At 44.5% G+C, this 19,626-nt stretch overlaps 2 non-coding genes and 2 pseudogenes across 2 annotated transcripts; all 4 read left to right on the forward strand.

Annotated features, from left to right (window-relative positions):
• The first annotated feature begins 3,192 nt into the window (after positions 1 to 3,192).
• LOC120918088 lies at positions 3,193 to 3,261 on the forward strand. Its single transcript, XR_005744299.1, has one exon. It is a non-coding gene; the product is annotated as a small nucleolar RNA SNORD31 (small nucleolar RNA).
• Positions 3,262 to 3,445: 184 nt separating this feature from the next.
• On the forward strand, positions 3,446 to 3,519 carry LOC120918106 (annotated as a pseudogene).
• Positions 3,520 to 3,689: 170 nt separating this feature from the next.
• On the forward strand, positions 3,690 to 3,754 carry LOC120918056. Its single transcript, XR_005744269.1, has one exon. It is a non-coding gene; the product is annotated as a small nucleolar RNA SNORD29 (small nucleolar RNA).
• A 526-nt stretch (positions 3,755 to 4,280) lies between these two features.
• Positions 4,281 to 4,352, forward strand: LOC120918076 (annotated as a pseudogene).
• Positions 4,353 to 19,626: the final 15,274 nt, after the last annotated feature.

Raw genomic sequence — 19,626 nt, forward strand, 5'->3', positions numbered from 1 at the left:
TTGAATGTAGGGTACAATGTGGTGGTCATCAGTGATGATCTATATAGACAAGCATATATCTGACTTGTCAGTGAATGTAACCTTTTGTTCTGAGATGATAAAGACTAGAAAGGCCGGCTTCTGTTTTTAATTTCAACACTTGACTTAGCTTTTCTCTTTCCTCATGGTGCCTCTTCATTTTGATGTACGGCGAAGACTACATCATATGGGTAGGTGTCATGACTCGATGAGGCTTTTTGAGAGGGAAATATTTGCTTGTAGAAATGAACAGCAAGTCCTGCAGTCACTATGAAGTAGAGCTGATCCTAAAATCTAGTTTTGACCAGTAAAATGGGTCGGTGTGCTTTTTTTTTTTTTTTTTTTGGCACAACACTGCTTCACATCTTCAATTCTAGGCACTTTTTTTTTTTTTTTATTCCAATCTCCGGTACCGGTTAGTTTTATGCTAGGTACCTGCCTTTTAATTAATTACTGGATTACATTGAGGTCAAGGGATGGTGTATATGAAAAGCGCCGTAACATACAACGTAATGGATGATTGAGTAGTGAGTGCTACATTAGTTACAATCCTATGTAACCGTGTGATACAAGTTAGTATCCTCCTGCACCCTATTGTCTGCATTGGAAGCAGTCAAATGGGTGCGTTGGTGTCACACTGATTTTTTAAAGTAATTTCTGCACTACTTTTAGCTAGTTCAGATGTGACTTGCATAGAAATCTGCATGAAGTCTCTCAGATGTCTTCAGAGTTGCACCTGAAGTATCACTAAATTGCTATTTGGAAATCATGCTACCTCACTTGATATAGCACGATTTCAGTGTCGTGATCAGTGTGACCAGGGTGTAAAGGTAGTAGTTTATGTTTTTTTTTTTTTTTTTTTTTTTAATACCTTTAATACCTTCTCTGCATTCAAGTAAAGGTTGGTAACTTCCCTTCCAGCCCCCTAAATACTCAACCTCAGCCTGATCTCGGTCATGTACTGTGCAGGAGCTCTTCTGTCTCTTAGGCTTGGCTGGCCAATGGCTCCTGCTGCTGTCAGTCAACCTGAGCATGTGCGGGGCTGAGCCATGCAGTCTGGATGCAAACAGCATGGCTCAGAATTAAGCTTGTACAAGTGCTCCCCTAAGGCTCCATTCACACCTGAGCATAGGGTTTTTAAGCAGAATGTCGCAGGTTTTTGATGTGATTTTGTACAGGTCAAAAGGTCACCAATGGAAAAAGCAGAAAAATGCCTGTTATCTGCCTAATAGTTCCAGAACTTGTTGGAGCTTCAGGTGTTTTGGAGTGGAGATGTGAACAATCTTAGTTGAGAATAGATTTTTTTATTTATTTTTTCCCCCCCATCCAGTGTTTTTGTAGCTTGAGACTTCAGGTGTAAATGGGGCCTTGGAGTGGCGTCCTGTGTAAGGAGGAGCCAGGTGTGCCAGCAGGCGACCTGTGAAGAGGATTGGAGCTGCTCTGTATTAATACCATTACAGATCGGATAAATAGAACCTATATTGAAGGGAAATTCAGTCTTTGCAATTGCTTTAAAGCAATTCAAAAAAAATCTTCACTATGGCAAAACCATATCCTGAAGTGTGAGTCTTTGTTCAGTAAACCAGGTTAGGGGTCAACTGACAGGAGCCAACAGGAGCTTTCTGCCATGAAATTATTTTGGTGGAGAAAGTTTGACTTGATCAATATTTTTAGGGGGTCTAAAGCGGTAACAGGCTCTTGAATATGATCATGTAAATCTGAATGACAGACCAGCAAACTGCGCCTTGCAATTTTTTTTATTTATAGATGTCCAGTTAATGTTTGGTAGTAAGCTCCTACTTTTGCCCCTATTGATGTTTTAAATATGTATACTTCAGCTCTGGCCATTTACTTGGTTCAGTACTACAAATTCTATATGTATGGAAACTTGCCAAACCTTGCTCTAGGCTTGTATGTTCAGTCTTGCTCCAAATGACATGAAAGTCTCGTTCGCCTGAAATATTTTGAAGAATATTCCTAGCCAGTGTAAGTAACTGACTTTTTTTTTGCCAGCATATAAGACACTGTGCCATCTGTAAACATGCATCACCTGCCCAGACTGACCCCGTGACATATAGACTGAACCCCCCTCCCCTCCTATACAAGCCTGTGTCCCCCGCGGTCATCCAGATGCAGTGCTCCTCTGCAGTAGCTCTCGGCACGTGCAGGGTTAATCTGACTCCCCTGTGTTCTACTTCTCGTGCAGTAATATTACTGCTACACCGGCGGCCATCCTTTATTAAAAAGAGCGTGCCTCCCGAGTGTTCCGTGATTGGCGGAACACTAATTTTCCCAGCAGAGCCTCTGTTTAGTGTTCAGCCTATCACGGATGCCTTCTCATCCTCCGCCTCGCCTCAGATGAGAGGACATCCGTGATAGGCTTAACACTAAACAGAGGCTCTGCTGGGAAAATTAGTGTTCCGCCAATTACGGGAACTCTCTGGAGGCACTCTCTTTTTAATAATGGATGGCCGACGGCGACAGGCGATGGCTGCAGTACTGCTGACACGGGTAGGAATAATTTCGGTAACGCCGCCCAGTAATGGGAACGGCGTTGCCTAGAGGGAAAAAGTAATCTGATAGATTACTTGTTACCCTCAGGAGGCCCATCGTTGCCTAACGGCATTTATTTAAACGCCGTTAGTTACAACACTGTTCCTAGCATGGTGGAGTTCTGATGGAGTGTAGGTTAAAATGCTAACTTGTTGCTATTGCAAAGCTAATGGCCCTGTGTTCACAGGTTACAAACCGTGGAACATATGAAAACAAGATTTCAGTGGGATAAATCAAGGTAGGCACGGTCTACTGCATGTCTTTAAAATGCTTCTGGTCTACAAGCTTTAACCCAAGTATATGGATGACACGTCTCATGGCAGATAGTCACCAAAGCCCTAATCAGACCAGATATACCAAGGTATAGCAAGCTTGGCTGTGCACATTTAACTTAACAATGCATTTGTGTTGCAGATCTCTGTGGCTTAGAAAAGACCTTGATGGTATGAGACGGGTAAATGCCGTATTTTACCTCATTGCTACTTTGATCCTAAAGCTGCATTTTTGAGTTGCTCATATTTGCAAAAAAATTGCTGAAGGCTTATGGAGTTGGCTCCTCCTTGAAGCTACGCAGCTAATGAACTGAAATAATTTTAGCAGAAATGTGATAGTGAGCATAATTGACTTTATGATGACTTTATACCGCCCCAGTCTGATGTTTGGTGACTGAGTGGTTTGTTCTGATTGTCCACATTAAGGGATGTGCTCTGAAATTTAGGATATAAACTGCTTTACATATGTACACTTGCTGGGAGATTCTGACAGTCAAATTTCCCTGTAGGTATCCCTGGCACTCTGAATGGCGACACCGACTGGGTTTTATCTACAGGTAAGTTGAGTAACCTTGCTCCAGGTTCAAATATTTCATGTTTAGAATTTTGTGATGACATCTTACCCCCCCAGTCTGATATTCTGTGACTGAGTGGTATATTCTGTGGCTGAGTAATATATTCTGAGTTTGTCTATTTTTAAGGAGGTCCTCTGAAATCCTTTTTCTGTCCTAAAAGATCTTCAGTCCTAAAAGATCTTTCTCTTCACAGAAAATGAAACTGCTCCATCCTGTGGGGGTAAGTAAAATTCTATGTTTGGTGGAGGGGGTCAGGTGTAGTTGGGGGTCACTGCAGTGATGATTCATACTAGCTCACTTTGAAAAATAATGAAACGCTTCGAACTCCTGAGCAGTAGCTACTATAACATGGGTTGTGTTTTTTTTTTTATAGAAAATTAAGCTGAATTTTTTTGCTTTTAGGGGCTCAAAAAATGGATTTGCAGATCTCCTCTTGAAGGAAATTTAATGGTAGGTGAAGTGATGGTAAAATGGGGAACTTCAGGTGACTATAACATGTTGGCATTGAGTGTAAAACGAAATAACCTCCATGACAGACATTGCAATACTTGGCTGCACATCTGAACAATGAATGTGCAACTTTGTAAAGCCGCTGTAATTTACTTAGTAGATGCTACCACTGCTTCCCAGTGATCAATACAACCCATTTATAGAATGGGGCTTCAGCGTTGCCTACAATCCTCTAGTTGGTGTTCTTGTGTAGCAGTGGTGGGCCCAAATGCCTCAGGTAAGGGATCAGCGAAATGCTTGTATAAAAGTACATAAACTGGTGGAGGGTAATTGGCACAATTGCATTGCTAGTAGTTGTATGAAGGCTTTGCTCATGACAGTGTAGATAAACTAGTGTATGAACTTTCCTAAAACTGATGATGATTTATCTCTTGGAATCTCGTTCGTCTGAAATTCTGATGAGACCTTATTATAACTGACAGTATAAAAAAAAAATGGTTTTGTGTTCTTGCTTTATGTTGCAGATGTCTGACCTGCTGTTTTAACAGGTATTGATGGTTGGTACTACATGGGGATGGCCAGAACTGGAGAAGACATGACACATGTAAGAAGCTATGCACCTTAAAGATGTGAATAGGGAAAAAATGGGTTAACATGCTCCAACAGTTCATAACACGAGAAACTTATGGGGGACACAATCCACTATACCCTGAGCTGGCCTTGTGTTGGCTGTGACAAGGATCGTCGCTATACTGAAGAGATCCCCTTTAGCTGTAGTCAAAGTAATGTGTAAACACGTTTTTACAAAAGTCTAAGCTTTCAACTGGAGGAAAATTGGTTTAGGTTTGACTTGAAAACAAATTAGATTACATTTACACGCAGTCATTCTGCCTAATTGCACCATGTGCAAATGTGTGAATCCACTTGGGAGATCCCTACCAGTAACTTTTGGCATGTGTGAACCTACTTTAACACTTGCAAACTGCAGTTGTAGTCACTTTTTAACCACTTGGTACCCCCAGGCTGTCGTATGAAGTCCTTGACTTTGTGGGGTATATCTGAATGATGCCTGCCGCTGCAGGCATCATTCAGATATCATCATTTTCAGCCAGCGATTCCCTACGCCATATGAATGATCATATAGGCTGTTCTGCCGCTTGATCATTCTTATGGGCGACGAAAGGTGACCTCCCGCCACCCTCCGGTGCTTCTACCGACTTACCGTTGCGATCGGTGAGTCGGAGAACGCATCCGCCAGATGCCGATCATAAATATTTCCAGCGGACCAGATGATCGCCGGAGTCTCTGATCGTCGGAGGCCGGGAACGATGTTGACGTCATGCCCAGCCTCTGCATTCAAAAAAAACGGCGCTGCCTCGGCTGGGAAGCCGTGATCCATATATTTTATTTTTTTGGGGTTTCCCAGCCTAGTGGTGAGATGTGTGGTCTTATTGACCCCATATCTCGCTGTAAAGAGGTCCTGTCATGTCTTATTCCTATTACAAGTGATGTTTACATTCCTTGCAATAAAAATAAGTGATCAAAATTGTCTTTTCTTTAAGTAAAATGTTTTTACCCTTTCGTCTTCCAGGACAGCCCTGTAGATGTAGCTCCTCCCTCCGGGACAGGAAACACAATCACCCCCAATCATAAAAGGCGGTCCTCCAGGTCCTCTCCTCAGTTTTTTGTGTTTCCTGCCGGACGGGAGGAGATACAATCAAGGAACGTATTTTTGTTTTTAATGTTGAGAGAACCTACCTCCAGACCTTCAGCACTCCTCTGGCCCTAGGGGTAGAGAGCGTAGCTGGAGTCTCCTCCGCCGTGAGCTCGGCGAGAGTCGGACCCCGTTGACGGCGGGATCCGTCCCCTGAAGTGATCCGGGTGGCGTGGCTGCGAGGGTGAGAGACGCCATCGATTCGGCGCGCCACTTCCGGTATTCGATAAGGGGGCGGGTTCCATGCGTTCCAAAGAGAGGAAGGAGTATTCTCGGCGGAAGCGCGTCATCAGGGGGCGCCCGGAAGTATCGTTCCTGCTTCAAAAAAGGGCGCGGAGGAGACTCGAAGGACCCGGCGCTGGTGTTTGTTCAGGGAGACTGAAAACGATAACACAAGACCATGGAGGCAGCAGCGGCTATTTCCGATCCTGGTCCAGCAGGCACCGGTACCTCTCAGGTAAGGCCTGGTGACGGCACATGGCTTACTCTGTTAGGTAGGGGATTGTTACCCCAGAATACCCCCCCTAGGTGGTGAACCTGTTTGGTGGAGGTTTTTTTTTGCACCTTCTAGGAAACCTTGTCACAGTGGTGAATGAAGGTTTAGCTGGTTGTAATGTGGTCAAACTGTGTTGTTTATTTTAACAGGTCAAGGCCCATGACAAGAACCAGCCTCCTAGGAAGAAATGTGCAGTGTGTGGGACAAAGCTAAGTTCTAACTGGGATAAGCCTTTATGTCCTGACTGTGTTAATAGCTTGGTTAAGGAAAGTTCGTTAACCACTTGTAACCAAATGTTATCATCTTTTAAGGATGAAATGGCATCCACATTTCAGTCGTTTAAGGGACTGATAGACAGGATGCAGGCTCCAGCCCCGTCCCTAACTAGGGCCTCTAGTACTCCTTCCTTACAGATTCAGGAGGAAGAGGAGGAAATTAGAGACAGAACTCCCAGATCAGTTGTTTCCTCTCAGGCAGGTTCAGCATCTGAATCAGAGGGAGAGGAGGATTCCTCCAGGGCGGCCAGATACAAATTATCATTAGATGATGTGGGGGATCTCCTGAATGCCATCTATGACACTTTGGATATCCAGGAGGAACAGGTTCAGCTCTCACGGCATGACCTCATGTATCAGGGGAATGTGACCAGAACCAAGGTTTTTCCGGTTCATAAGTCTTTGATATGATTCTGCGAGAGTGGGAACAACCTGAAAGAAGACCCTTTTTTTCAGGCAGCCTCAAACGTAGGTTTCCATTCGAATCAGATGTGTCTCATCCTTGGAACAAAGTTCCTAGACTGGATGCCCCTTTAGCCAAGGTCTCCAGGAGGACAGATTTGGCATTTGATGACCTAGGTTCCCTTAGGGACCCAATGGACAAAAGGGGGGACCTACTATTGAAAAGAGCTTGGGACGCCTCTGCGATCAGTTTAAAACCGGCTCTATCCGCTACTTGTGTAGCAAGAAACTTAGAGTGTTGGCTCACCCAGTTACAGGCACACATCTTGGCCGGTACCTCTAGACAAGAGCTTTTAAAATCTTTTCCACTCTTGTTCAAGGCAGTGGGTTTTCTAGCTGACGCTTCAGAGGAGTCAGTAAAGTTGGCTGCCAGGTCAGCAGCCTTGGTCAATGCAGCCAGAAGATCAGTATGGCTAAAAACTTGGACGGGAGATGCCGCCTCAAAATTAAAATTGTGTGGTCTTCCGTTTTCAGGAGATCACCTTTTTGGACCCGGCCTCCAAGAGGCTTTGGAACGTACTCAGGACAGGAAGAAGGCCTTTCCTGAGAAAAAGAAAAAAGCTGAGGGAAAGAGTTTTTTTCGTGGCTTCAGGGGTTCAAACTTTTGGCAAAACCAGAAGAAGGAAGGCCAACCCAAGAAGCATTGGGCAGGCCACAAGGGGCTTGGTAGAGGAGGAATCCTGTTTAATCCTCCTCAACCCCCCCCAAAACCGCAATGACTCCTGTGTCCCCGTGGGAGGAAGGTTGGGGCAGTTCCTCCCACAATGGACCAAGGCAACTTCAAGCCCGTTTATTCTAAGTCTAATAGAGCAGTGGTCATCAACCTTGTCCTGCAGGGCCCACTAACAGGCCAGGTTTGCAAGATAACTGAAATGCATCACAGCTGATATCATTTGCTCCTCAGTGATTGCAGTATTCTATACTGCATCTCCCCAAGGTAATACATAAAACCTGGCCTGTTAGTGGGCCCTGCAGGAGAGGGTTGATGACCACTGTAATAGAGAACGGATACAGGCTGGAGTTTGCGTCACTGCCTCACTGGAACTTCAGGGTGACTCATCCACCCAGGGAAAAGGCAAAGGCAGAAGCTCTCATGCTGTCGCTAGGAGAATTAGTGGATCAGAGAGTTCTAATTCCGGTGCCCCTGGAGGAGCAGGGACAGGGAGTATATTCCCATGTCTTCATAGTAAAGAAACCATCAGGGAAGTTCAGGATGATCCTGAACCTTCGGCCCCTGAACAGATTTGTAAAGTACAAAAGGTTCAGGATGGAGTCGATCTTTACAGTAGCAAGATGTCTGTTCCCGGGGTGTTACATGGCGACCTTGGATCTCAGGGATGCTTATCTGCACATCCCTATACATCCAGATTACCAAAAATTTCTCAGGGTAGCAGTAAGGGCAACTTTAGGGATTCAACACTTCCAGTTCCAAGCTCTGCCCTTTGGTCTATCCTCGTCACCGAGAATTTTTACCAAGGTTCTGGCAGAAGCTCTTGCACCTCTCAGAGATCAGGCTATCACAGTAATCCCATATCTGGACGATCTACTGTTTGTGGCCAGATCGGCTCAACAGTTAGAAAAGGATTTACTGGTTGCACAGGAATATCTCTCCTCACTCGGGTGGATAATCAACCGGGACAAATCCCAGTTGGTGCTGTTGTGGAAAATTCTATAAATGTATGTTGTCAGATGTCCCCCCAGTGTCGGTTTTGCTGTAGTGCGCTCAGGTGAGCGAATGCACGCATACAGACGTTGGTGGAAGGCCATTGGGGCAAACACCTTTCCATGGAAACAGCAGATCTGCACGCTCCTTTTAGGGACGTTAATTTATGCCTCAGCAAGGAACTGGCCACTTCTTGCCGACTGCATTAAATGACCCCAAGTGGACAGATCTGCGTACCTGGAAACTGTAGGATAACTATATGAAAATTATGGTTATCTGATCCATGATTTAAGTATGGTTTGCAACAATGGCAGTCTGCACATGGCTCTGTGTGCAGTGGCCATGCTTTCTGATTCCTTTGTGTCTCACAGAGCATGGCCACTGCCCGCAGCCATTTGTATACATCACTACTAGCATTGTTTGAATCACATGTCTGTGATTGGTTCTTTTGAATGTATACACCATGTCTGATTGGCTGTTTTGTAAAGCCACCACCTTCTTTTGTTACTCAAATTGACATAAATAAAGAGAGAAGGGGCTTGAAGTCAGAAGAGATGATGACAGAGCTGAATGGAATGAGAACATGCTGGTGTGAGGTCTCTTGCTTGTATGAATGGCAGAGAATGATGGTGAGTGAATATATTTAGCTTAATTATGGATTATTTCATTAAGATGGATTCTGTGCTTAATAGCACAGGGCAAAATGGCGGTGTGCTCTGCGTACAGCCCAGCTTTTTGCCACGACAGTTAATTGGCGAGCCAGGTAGGATTAGTCTGGGCCCCCTTTTCACATCGGTACAGATGGGGAAGAGTAGGTTTCTGTTCCGATGCGTGGTGGGGGGCTCTGCTCTACAAAAAAACAGTTTTCGTCTTTTTGAAATAATGTGTGTGTGTGCGAGCGATTGGACGTGTGTGTGTGTGTGTGTGTGTGTGCGAGCGATTGGACGTGTGTGTGCGAGCGATTGGACACGGGTGTGTGTGCGAGCGATTGGACACGTGTGTGTGTGCGAGCGATTGGACACGTGTATGATGGCTTGCGTTATGATTGCTTGCGTTTGTGAAATCGAGTGGATTTGATTGTACATGTATGTATGAATTATGTGTGTATGCCTGAATGCTGTATGATTGAACAGTTTGTAAGTAATTGATTGTTTGACCAGATTAAAACTGCTTGGAAAAATTACCTTTTGTGTACGGTTTGTTTAGCCAGGCATGGCTTCTCTGACCATGTGGTGGACCATGCGGCTTGGGGGAGGGGCGGACAGTGTTCTGATTCTGAAAGTTAGATATAACATTTTTATGATGCATATGGAAACTGTATATTGCGGATGATTTGTCAGTATAGAGGTGGCATTATTCAGCCTGCGATGTGTGCAGGGAGACATTTTGTATCTTTTGAATGTAATGTCTTCATGTGTGCGGCTGGGACTTTGTTTGAACCTGAATGTCTTGTTCCTGTGTATGAGAAATGGAGACTGTGTGTATTTACATCATTTTATGTTGGACGGGTTGCCTTTGTATAGTTTGGCCAGGCAAGGCATGTTCCATGGTGTAAGATGGTTTCTCTGGCCATGCGGCTTGGGGGAGGGGAGACAGTGTTGGATCTCTGTGTTTCTTGAGTGTACAATTTTTAGAGCAAAGTCATCTGTAATATGTTCATGATCTATGTGAGGAATAGAAATGAATAAATTGTGATTTTTTACCTTTGTATGGGACCAAAAGACATGTCCCTGTGAGTGTGGCTGAACTGTGATTGAATTGTTTGGCTGATGAAGGAACGTGTGCGCATGGTTTGCAATGAAGCTGTTTTGTTTGGATCGCATTTCCTTTGGCTGCTAGCATGAAAAGAGTTTTTTTTTAAGGTTTTAAATGTGACCTCTTTGTGAATTTCTTAAATGGCTTGTTATGAAAGGTGATGCCACGGTGTGTACATGAACTTAGAGAAAAGTGTTTTTATTTTATGTTGTGTTTCATATAACTAACTGAAATTTTTTGAATGTGCTGTGTTGGCAAAAGGTCCGATTTGAAGCAGCCTCAAATGCGGCTCTGGGGGGGGGAGAGGGGTTCCCACCATTCATGTGTGAGGGGTTCCCACCATCCCTGTGCTCAGTGTGAGGGGTTCCCACCATTCCTGTGCTCAGTGTGAGGGGTTCCCACCATCCCTGTGCTCAGTGTGAGGGGTTCCCACCATCCCTGTGCTCAGTGTGAGGGGTTCCCACCATCCCTGTGCTCAGTGTGAGGGGTTCCCACCATCCCTGTGCTCAGTGTGAGGGGTTCCCACCATCCCTGTGCTCAGTGTGAGGGGTTCCCACCATCCCTGTGCTCAGTGTGAGGGGTTCCCACCATTCATGTGCTCAGTGTGAGGGGTTCCCACCATTCCTGTGCTGCGCTCATTATGAGGGGTTCACACCATGAAAAGGTCCGATTTGAAGGAGCCTAAAATGTGTGCCTTGTTGGTTGTTTTTAGAAAATGTTTTTGGTGTTCGTTTTTGATGTTCCATGTGTTGTCTTTGTGGAGAGATTCTAGGCAGATTTTTGGGGGCTGCATTTGGCAGCCATCTTGTTTGCTATGGTCGTTGGCGGCCATTTTGTGAGGTGCAGTCTGTTTGCTCTGTGGGTCATCCTGGGTCATCTTTGGGGTGTGATACCATGTGACTGAGCAGTGGAATTTTTGCAGCCTTTGGGGCAGATTTTGATGTTTAGGGTGATTTCGAGGCGCAGTTAAATTGTTTTTTGCAAGCGTAAATGGCACCATTGTTGCTGGCCATTTTTGAGATGGAGTTTAAAGCGCTATCTTTTGAATTGTGCTTGCGTGCTAGGGCTAATTTATATAAAAGATCTGACTAACCTACCGGCTGACTTTGCAGTATAATTGTGGAGGCTTTTGTGTAAGAATTTCGTTTTTGTGTAGGATTTCGTTTGGGTGAAAAGACTGCTTTGCATGCACTGAATTTTGATGGATTGTGGAACTGGCTTTGAATGCATTTTTGTGCACAGCGATGTGCGTTTTGTTTTTGAAGATCGTAGGGTCAACTCCTATTCGGCAGATGGGAGGAGATTGTTTTACCTTTCCTGAACCAAAATAATTTTGTTTTAAAAGGAGAGAGACAGAAGAGAGTCAGTTCTGGCTTTGTTTACTATTGGATAATACTTCCAGGGGATATTTGTGGTCCATGGAGTTTTTTTTGATGGATAGACTTCCCCTCCCCTCCCTCTTCCTGTCATTATGTAAATAAACCAGAATTGGGTTTTACAAGCTGAGCATACAGCAGAAAGTCCCTTTTCAGCATTTATATATAAGCAGGAAGTCAGTGGGAGGAGCTTTGAAGTCTTCTGAAAGATTAGCAATGGTATTTGTGTCCTGAAAGGACAACGGAAAATATTTTGGCGTTTTTAAAGGTTTTTGTGAAGTGTTATACTGTAAATACAGTTTTGGGTATGCGAGAGCGAAACAGGAGGGCTTCACCATTATTGTTGTGACATCTAGACGCAGGTAGAAAGAAGCCATAATATTGTTTTTGAAAAGTGGAGGATTTCATGGTGCGTTGTGGTCTGTCTGGCGAACACATTTTTAGAGGCTTTATATCGTGAGACAGGTCTGGCCGTGTACAATAATCGGAAATCCTGTGCGCGATTGTATTAGCATAAATGTGAGGAGTAGTACGCTAATTGCCCTGCTAAGGCCGTGTAGAATAATCGGAATGCAGGGATCGGTTATGATTTTAAAGGCGCAAGCCATAACCGCTCCGAAAATAAGCGCAGGCGGTTCTGGACGCAGAGCTTGCCGAAAAAAGCGATTAATCGTCATGGGATGTGCCGCCCATGCAGTGCACCAGTCAGACAGCTGCACGCATATGAAATCTGGGTTTGGGGCTCCGGACATGAGACCCCTTAAAGAATGACATAGGTGGTCAGAGGGTACAGTAAGGTGTACTCCTTTGGAAGGTATTCTGGCTGGAGGTATGAGACCTCAGAATAAAGATACCTTGAATGTAGTTCAGATGTGGCTTCAGAAATCTGTAATGATGAGTGTGGATGGAGGCGTGGTACACGCTTTGGTGACCCTCAAAGGAGAGCTATACATAGCGGGTCTATGCAAGGCTCTCACGCTGTTCTCATATTTTCCCATTGTATTTTCTTCTATTGCTGAAAGTGAAGGCAGATTTCCAGCGGGTTTTTGTTTTTTTCATTTTTGTTTTGGATACTATGAATATCTCCCCCACATTTGTATTTGAATGTTTGTATGTAGTAACGTGAATATGTTCGAATTTACCGCGGCGATCCTCCGATGCGTCGAGGCTGTAGTATTTTTTTGTAGAAACGGGGAAAGTAGAAACGGGGAAAGTAAGAGTTACACAGAGTTTCGTTTGAATCGGTTTTGAAAGAATGTCATTGAAAATTTACAGGAATGTCATTTTTGTTTGCCATTCTCTGCAGGATAATTATGAGGGATGAAGTAATGATTTCTGTTTAAGTATTTTTCAGGTCCAAGAAGTTTCTAGAAGTTTCTGTACATAGAGAGCATGTGTATATAGACAGCTGTACACATGGATAAATACGAGTCTAAGAAGGTTTAAAGGATTATAGGCTATTTCATTGTTTCTTCTTCCTCCAGTCTGTAATGAGGAAGAAAATGGGGGGATAAATAAATGTAAAAGTGACAGTTTTTCGAACTAATAACACTAATCTTTCTAATTCTAATCAAGTTTGTGCCAAGACTGTCTTTCTTTGATAGAATTTGAATCGGCAAGCAGCAGTCTGGTGAAGTAGGTTCCCATTTTAGATGAACCTCCCAATGGTTCCAGGTAGTACAGGAGATGGTAAGCCACGCACAGATTGCGCAGTGAACACAGTCCCGAGGTCGGGGTCATTGTCATAAGGTTTGTTTGGAGGTCAACTGAAACCAGGGTCGTACTCCCCTCATCAGCTGTCACGTCGATTCTCAGGTGATGGGGTGAGTGCGATCACTGTAACATGAACTTCAAAGGGGTTCAGGAGAGGCTCTCCTGGACCCCGACACTAATTGGTTTTCATTTTTCCCAACCAGGTGACTGGGTCGTGTGTAAAGAAGCTTGATGGATGAGACCACGCCAGCCACTGCAAGAAGCGGCTCCTCCACATCAAAGAAATTAGTAGTATCTTCGTTTATTTTGTATTTGTTTGTTTAGTAAATTTTAGCAGAGGCAACGATGAAAAGCATCCCAAGTTATTATTTAAAGTCTTTTTTATGACTATTTAAGAAAGTGAACGGGACGGATTGCGGGGTCTGTTCTGAGTCTCCACCGAGCTTTAGTCCCCAGTGATGACAGCGGTACATGCTATTTATGACGTTATGATTGGTATGAGGATTATTGACAAACTAGTGAGGACTCCGGACAGACATTTGTCAATAGAATTTAATGAGATGTCTTTAGAGGGTAGAATTGTTTTTGTTTTTATGGCTCTGTTCTTCAGTTGGGTATCTACAGCTTATAAGGTAATTCCCCCAATGCAAGAGGTTCATGTGTGGTGGTGAAGCTGTCCCAGCATCCTATATCGCGGCCGATCGCAAGGATCTGATGGCACAAGAGAAAGTAGGAATGGCAGGGGCGGCTAGAAGGCACCAACCCGGACCAGGTCTGGGCATGGCTTTCTGCATATACAAGGTGGGGGGCTTGAGCTTATGATACGATTGAACAATTCACACCTATTGAGGATGGAATGTTTCATGTGACTGTTGAAGCTACAAGGAAGTTCTCGCGGTCCAAGGGCGATTTCTGGGAATTTACAAGTAAAGATTGTTATACCTGGATCGGGGATACTGGGAATTGGAGTTCAGGCCCATATGGATAATGTTTGGGTCCCTGCAAGGCAGAGCCAGAGCTGTAGCTAAGTGAAGGTTGGGAATCCTTTGAAGGGTCTGGGAATCTTTGGGGATTAATTTTTATTTTACAGCGGATCGTGGTTGATGGAAATGGGAATATATATACTCATGTGGTTTTTATTTCTATTCTTTCTATGTTGTGATGAGGCGCTCCTGTTGCCTGATTGGACGCGTGACCAGAGCCGGAGCAGATGACCACATTTTCCTTGATGAAGACGCCCCGAAGCCGGACCCATTTACAAGACACAGAGGACCCCAGACCGATCTGCGATTACTACAGCTCACCAAGTTGTGTCCTCCTTATAAGTCATGCTCCTGAAGAACAGAGTCTACATGTCAAGCCGTGTTTTCCTTTTTATGGACTGTAAAGACTGATTTAGTTTCTAGGTGTAAGAAGACTATCAAGATCATCGCGGGACACTTGGGAGAATATGACAAAAAGGGAGGACTGTTGTGGAAAATTCTATAAATGTATGTTGTCAGATGTCCCCCCAGTGTCGGTTTTGCTGTAGTGCGCTCAGGTGAGCGAATGCACGCATACAGACGTTGGTGGAAGGCCATTGGGGCAAACACCTTTCCATGGAAACAGCAGATCTGCACGCTCCTTTTAGGGACGTTAATTTATGCCTCAGCAAGGAACTGGCCACTTCTTGCCGACTGCATTAAATGACCCCAAGTGGACAGATCTGCGTACCTGGAAACTGTAGGATAACTATATGAAAATTATGGTTATCTGATCCATGATTTAAGTATGGTTTGCAACAATGGCAGTCTGCACATGGCTCTGTGTGCAGTGGCCATGCTTTCTGATTCCTTTGTGTCTCACAGAGCATGGCCACTGCCCGCAGCCATTTGTATACATCACTACTAGCATTGTTTGAATCACATGTCTGTGATTGGTTCTTTTGAATGTATACACCATGTCTGATTGGCTGTTTTGTAAAGCCACCACCTTCTTTTGTTACTCAAATTGACATAAATAAAGAGAGAAGGGGCTTGAAGTCAGAAGAGATGATGACAGAGCTGAATGGAATGAGAACATGCTGGTGTGAGGTCTCTTGCTTGTATGAATGGCAGAGAATGATGGTGAGTGAATATATTTAGCTTAATTATGGATTATTTCATTAAGATGGATTCTGTGCTTAATAGCACAGGGCAAAATGGCGGTGTGCTCTGCGTACAGCCCAGCTTTTTGCCACGACAGTGCCATCCCAGGAAGTGGTATACCTGGGGTACAAGTTATCTTCGGTAAAGAGAAAAATGTATCTCCCCGAGGAAAAGGTTACCAAAGTAAGTCAGGCCGTTGCCCAACTACAGTCCAATCAGTGGATTTCAATCAGAGAGGTAATGAGAGTCCTGGGGTTCATGACATCCTGTTTCCCTGCAGTTCCTTGGGCAAGACATCATCAACGCCCATTACAGGAACTTATGCTCCGTCTCTGGAGTGGCCAGAGTCAGTATTAAGAGTCGCTGATTCCAATCTCAGCCAAAGTAAAAAGGAAGTTGTGGTGGTGGCGAAGACATCACAACCTGAGCAAGGGTCTAGACTGGTCCTTCCCGGTGGAAGTAATAGTGACTACGGATGCAAGTGCCTGGGGCTGGGGAGCCCACCTAGGGGAAGCAGTAGCCCAGGGAGCATGGTCTCCAGCGGAGGCAAGTCGTTCTTCCAACCAAAGAGAGCTGTTGGCAATCCTAAGAACCATAGAGTCATTTCAGGGAAGGTTGGTAGGACATCACCTGCAAGTTCGTTCGGACAACGCAGCGGCTGTTGCGTACCTGAACAAGCAGGGAGGGACAAGAAGTCCGGCTTTGCAAGAAATATCCAACAAAATCCTCTCCTGGGCGGAGACCAACTTGTTTTCACTGACAGCAGTCCACCTAAAGGGTACTCAAAACTCTCTGGCAGATTACTTAAGTCGCCAGCCAGTGAAGCAGGACGAATGGTCCCTGAACGAAGAAGTATTTACTCAGATAACACAGAGGTGGGATCTTCCGGAAATAGATCTTTTTGCCTCAGAAAAGAACAGGAAGGTAACCCAGTTCTTCTCAATACATCCCAGAGACCAGGCCTTAAGGATAGACGCATTTACCAATCCCTGGAGGTTCAACATTTGCTACGCCTTTCCCCCAGTAAGGATGATAGCAGCAGTGCTCCAGAAATTTCGGTTGGAGGCAACAGACTTGATTTTGATCGCGCCCTGTTGGCCAAAGAGGCCTTGGTTCGCAATCCTGAAGGAACTATGCATTCTTCCTCCGTTTCCCCTTCCAGTCCGGAAGGATCTGATCTCGCAGGGTCCAATCCTACACCCGCAGATAGACAGATTGAGTCTAACTGCGTGGTATCTGAGGAACAGTTATTGAGAGCAGAGGGTTTCTCAGAGAAAGTAATAAACACCCTATTACAGTGCAGAAAGCCAGTTACAAGAGCAATCTATGCCAAATTCTGGAAGAGATTTTGTTCCTGGATGAGAGAACAAAAGTTAGATCATCCAGGTATTCCAGCTATTCTGGATTTTTTGCAGGCTGGGGTAGATCTGGGTCTCTCCCCTAGCACCCTAAAAGTACAGGTAGCAGCCCTGAGTGTCTTCTTGCAGTGTTCCCTTCAGCAGAATTCATACGTTAGGAGTTTTTTCAAGGCCTTGTCAAGATCTAGGCCAGTGAGGGTTTCGACCTGTCCTTCTTGGGATCTTTCGTTGGTGCTCAGAGCACTTTCAGGCAAACCTTTTGAACCTCTGGAGGAATCCATCCTGAAATGGGTCACACTTAAAACAGTCCTCTTGGTGGCAGTGACCTCAGCCAGACGGGTGAGTGAGCTACAGGCTCTATCAATTTTGGAGCCTTTTTTGTTAATTTTTGATGATAGGATTATTTTGAAAACAGACCCCAGTTTTCTTCCTAAGGTTGTGTCCAAGTTCCATACGACACAGGACATTGTCCTTCCTTTTCGTTCCACCTCAGATTCAGAGGGAGCACCCCAGAACTTATTAGATGTTAGGAGGTGCCTTTTAGTTTACTTAGAAGCTTCCAAAGAGTTTAGGAAGAGCGATTCCCTTTTTGTTAATTTTTCAGGTAGTAAGAAGGGACATAAAGCATCTAAATCCTCTATTGCCAGATGGATCAGGATGGCAATAGAGAAGGCTTATGAGTTAGAGGGCCTGCAAGCCCCATTTGTTAAAGCACACTCGACTAGAGCAGTTTCGAGTTCATGGGCTGAGAGGGCCGGAGCCTCACCAGAAGAGATTTGCAAGGCGGCAACGTGGTCAAGTTATACTACCTTCGCCAAGCACTATCGCCTGGACTTGATGTCTGAGAAGGATCAGGCATTTGGTAGGAGGGTCCTCCAAGCAGTAACCCCACCCTGATAAGTAAGTTTCTTGTCTATCATCTACAGGGCTGTCCTGGAAGACGAAAGGGTAAAACCGAAGTTAGGCTTACCGGTAACTCTGTTTTCAAGAGTCTTCCAGGACAGCCTGGCTTCCCACCCGGTGTATATTATTCTAAACTGGAAATGGAAGTTTGTACTAACGATGTGTTGGTAAGATTATGTTTTTCAGAGTCCTTCAGGAATTCTTGGGTGAACTGAGGAGAGGACCTGGAGGACCGCCTTTTATGATTGGGGGTGATTGTGTTTCCTGTCCCGGAGGGAGGAGCTACATCTACAGGGCTGTCCTGGAAGACTCTTGAAAACAGAGTTACCGGTAAGCCTAACTTCGGTTTTTTATTTTATTTTTTTTAAAGTGCCCCTGTCCCCGTGTGCTTGCATGCAGAAGTGAACACATACGCAAGTCCTGACCACATACGAAACAGTGTTCAAACCACACATGTGAGGTCACTGCGAACGTTGGAGCTAGAGCAATTATTCTAACCCTAGACCTACTTCCTCTGTAACTCAAACATGTAACAAGTTAAACATTTTAAAGCATCGCCTATGGGAATTTAAGTACCGGTTTGATGACATTCCATAAGCGTGTGCAATTTTGAAGCGTGACATGTTGGGTATCTATTTACTCAGCGTAACTTCATTCTTCACAATTTGCAAAAAAAAAGGGGGCTAAATTCACTTGTTTTTAAAAAAAAATGTAAGCATGAAAAAATTTAAGCATGAAAAAAGCGTTTGAAAAATTGTTGCGCAAATACCGTGCGGGATAAAGTTGCAATATCCACCATTGTATTCTCTAGGGTCTCTGCTAAAAAAATGTTTGCGGGTTGTATGTAATTTTCTAGCAAAAAAATTATGATTTTTACATGTAAAAGTGTCAGAATTGGCCTGGATGAAAAGTGGTTAAAAGGAGTCCAGCTAGGTTCACTGGTTCAATTGCGTGTTTTTACTTTAATTCACACCTGACAAACCCAATCTCTCTCTGTATTTTCAGAAACGGACTTCAGCTGTCCTGGACACGTGTGAACCACCAGCTCCATTGCAAACAGGTCTGTTTCACATGTGTCAGATTGGATTCAAAACTCATCCGATTTGCATATGTGAACTGAGCCTTAAAGGGATCTTCTAAGGTCCCTCTTCCCTTCTCCTGGCTCCTCCCTGTCAAGTGCCCCTACAGCAAGCAGCTTGCTATGGAGCTGCCGTTTGGCCCTGCGTCTCTGATTGGCTGACTGACAACATTGGGAGCCAATGGTGGTGCTGCTGTCTCGGCCAATTAAAAGTCCCAGATGGCCAAGGGACTCGTGGACAGGTGAGCTCGCTTAACCTCTTCCCTACCCGCCCATAGTCAAATGACTTCTGCAGAAGGGATCTATCATCTTAAGCAGGCATATGACATCTAGGGGTTGCGTCAATGCTAATGCCCAGCGCCCACGGTGTCCTCCAGGCATTCACGATTGCTTGTCACAGAGCAGGGACATTACACGCACAGATCCACGTCCTGTCAGGGGAAAGGTAAAAAACCTTTCAACCCTTACACTCTCTAAAATGAGTTGTTTATAGTTCTACTTTAATCCCTGTACTGCTATAGACTAGGAGCGCTGTCAAGACGTAATGTACATATAAATTTCATGTCTGAGCAGCTTTCTGCTGATGTGTACCAGATTAAAATGTGGTAGTTTACATTTTATTCTTGCATTCTTCAGGGTTGCTACAGTCTGAAGATGGCTCCCCACAGCATTACAGGTGAGCAGTAAAGACTTGAATGTAGGGTACAATGTGGTGGTCATCGGTGATCTATATATACAGGTCATTCTCAAAAAATTAGCATATTGTGATAAAGTTCTTTATTTTCTGTAATGTACTGATAAACATTAGACTTTCATATATTTTAGATTCATTACACACA

Source organism: Rana temporaria, chromosome 11 (genome assembly GCF_905171775.1).
Source record: "Rana temporaria chromosome 11, aRanTem1.1, whole genome shotgun sequence".
NCBI classification, from domain to species: Eukaryota; Metazoa; Chordata; class Amphibia; order Anura; family Ranidae; genus Rana; species Rana temporaria.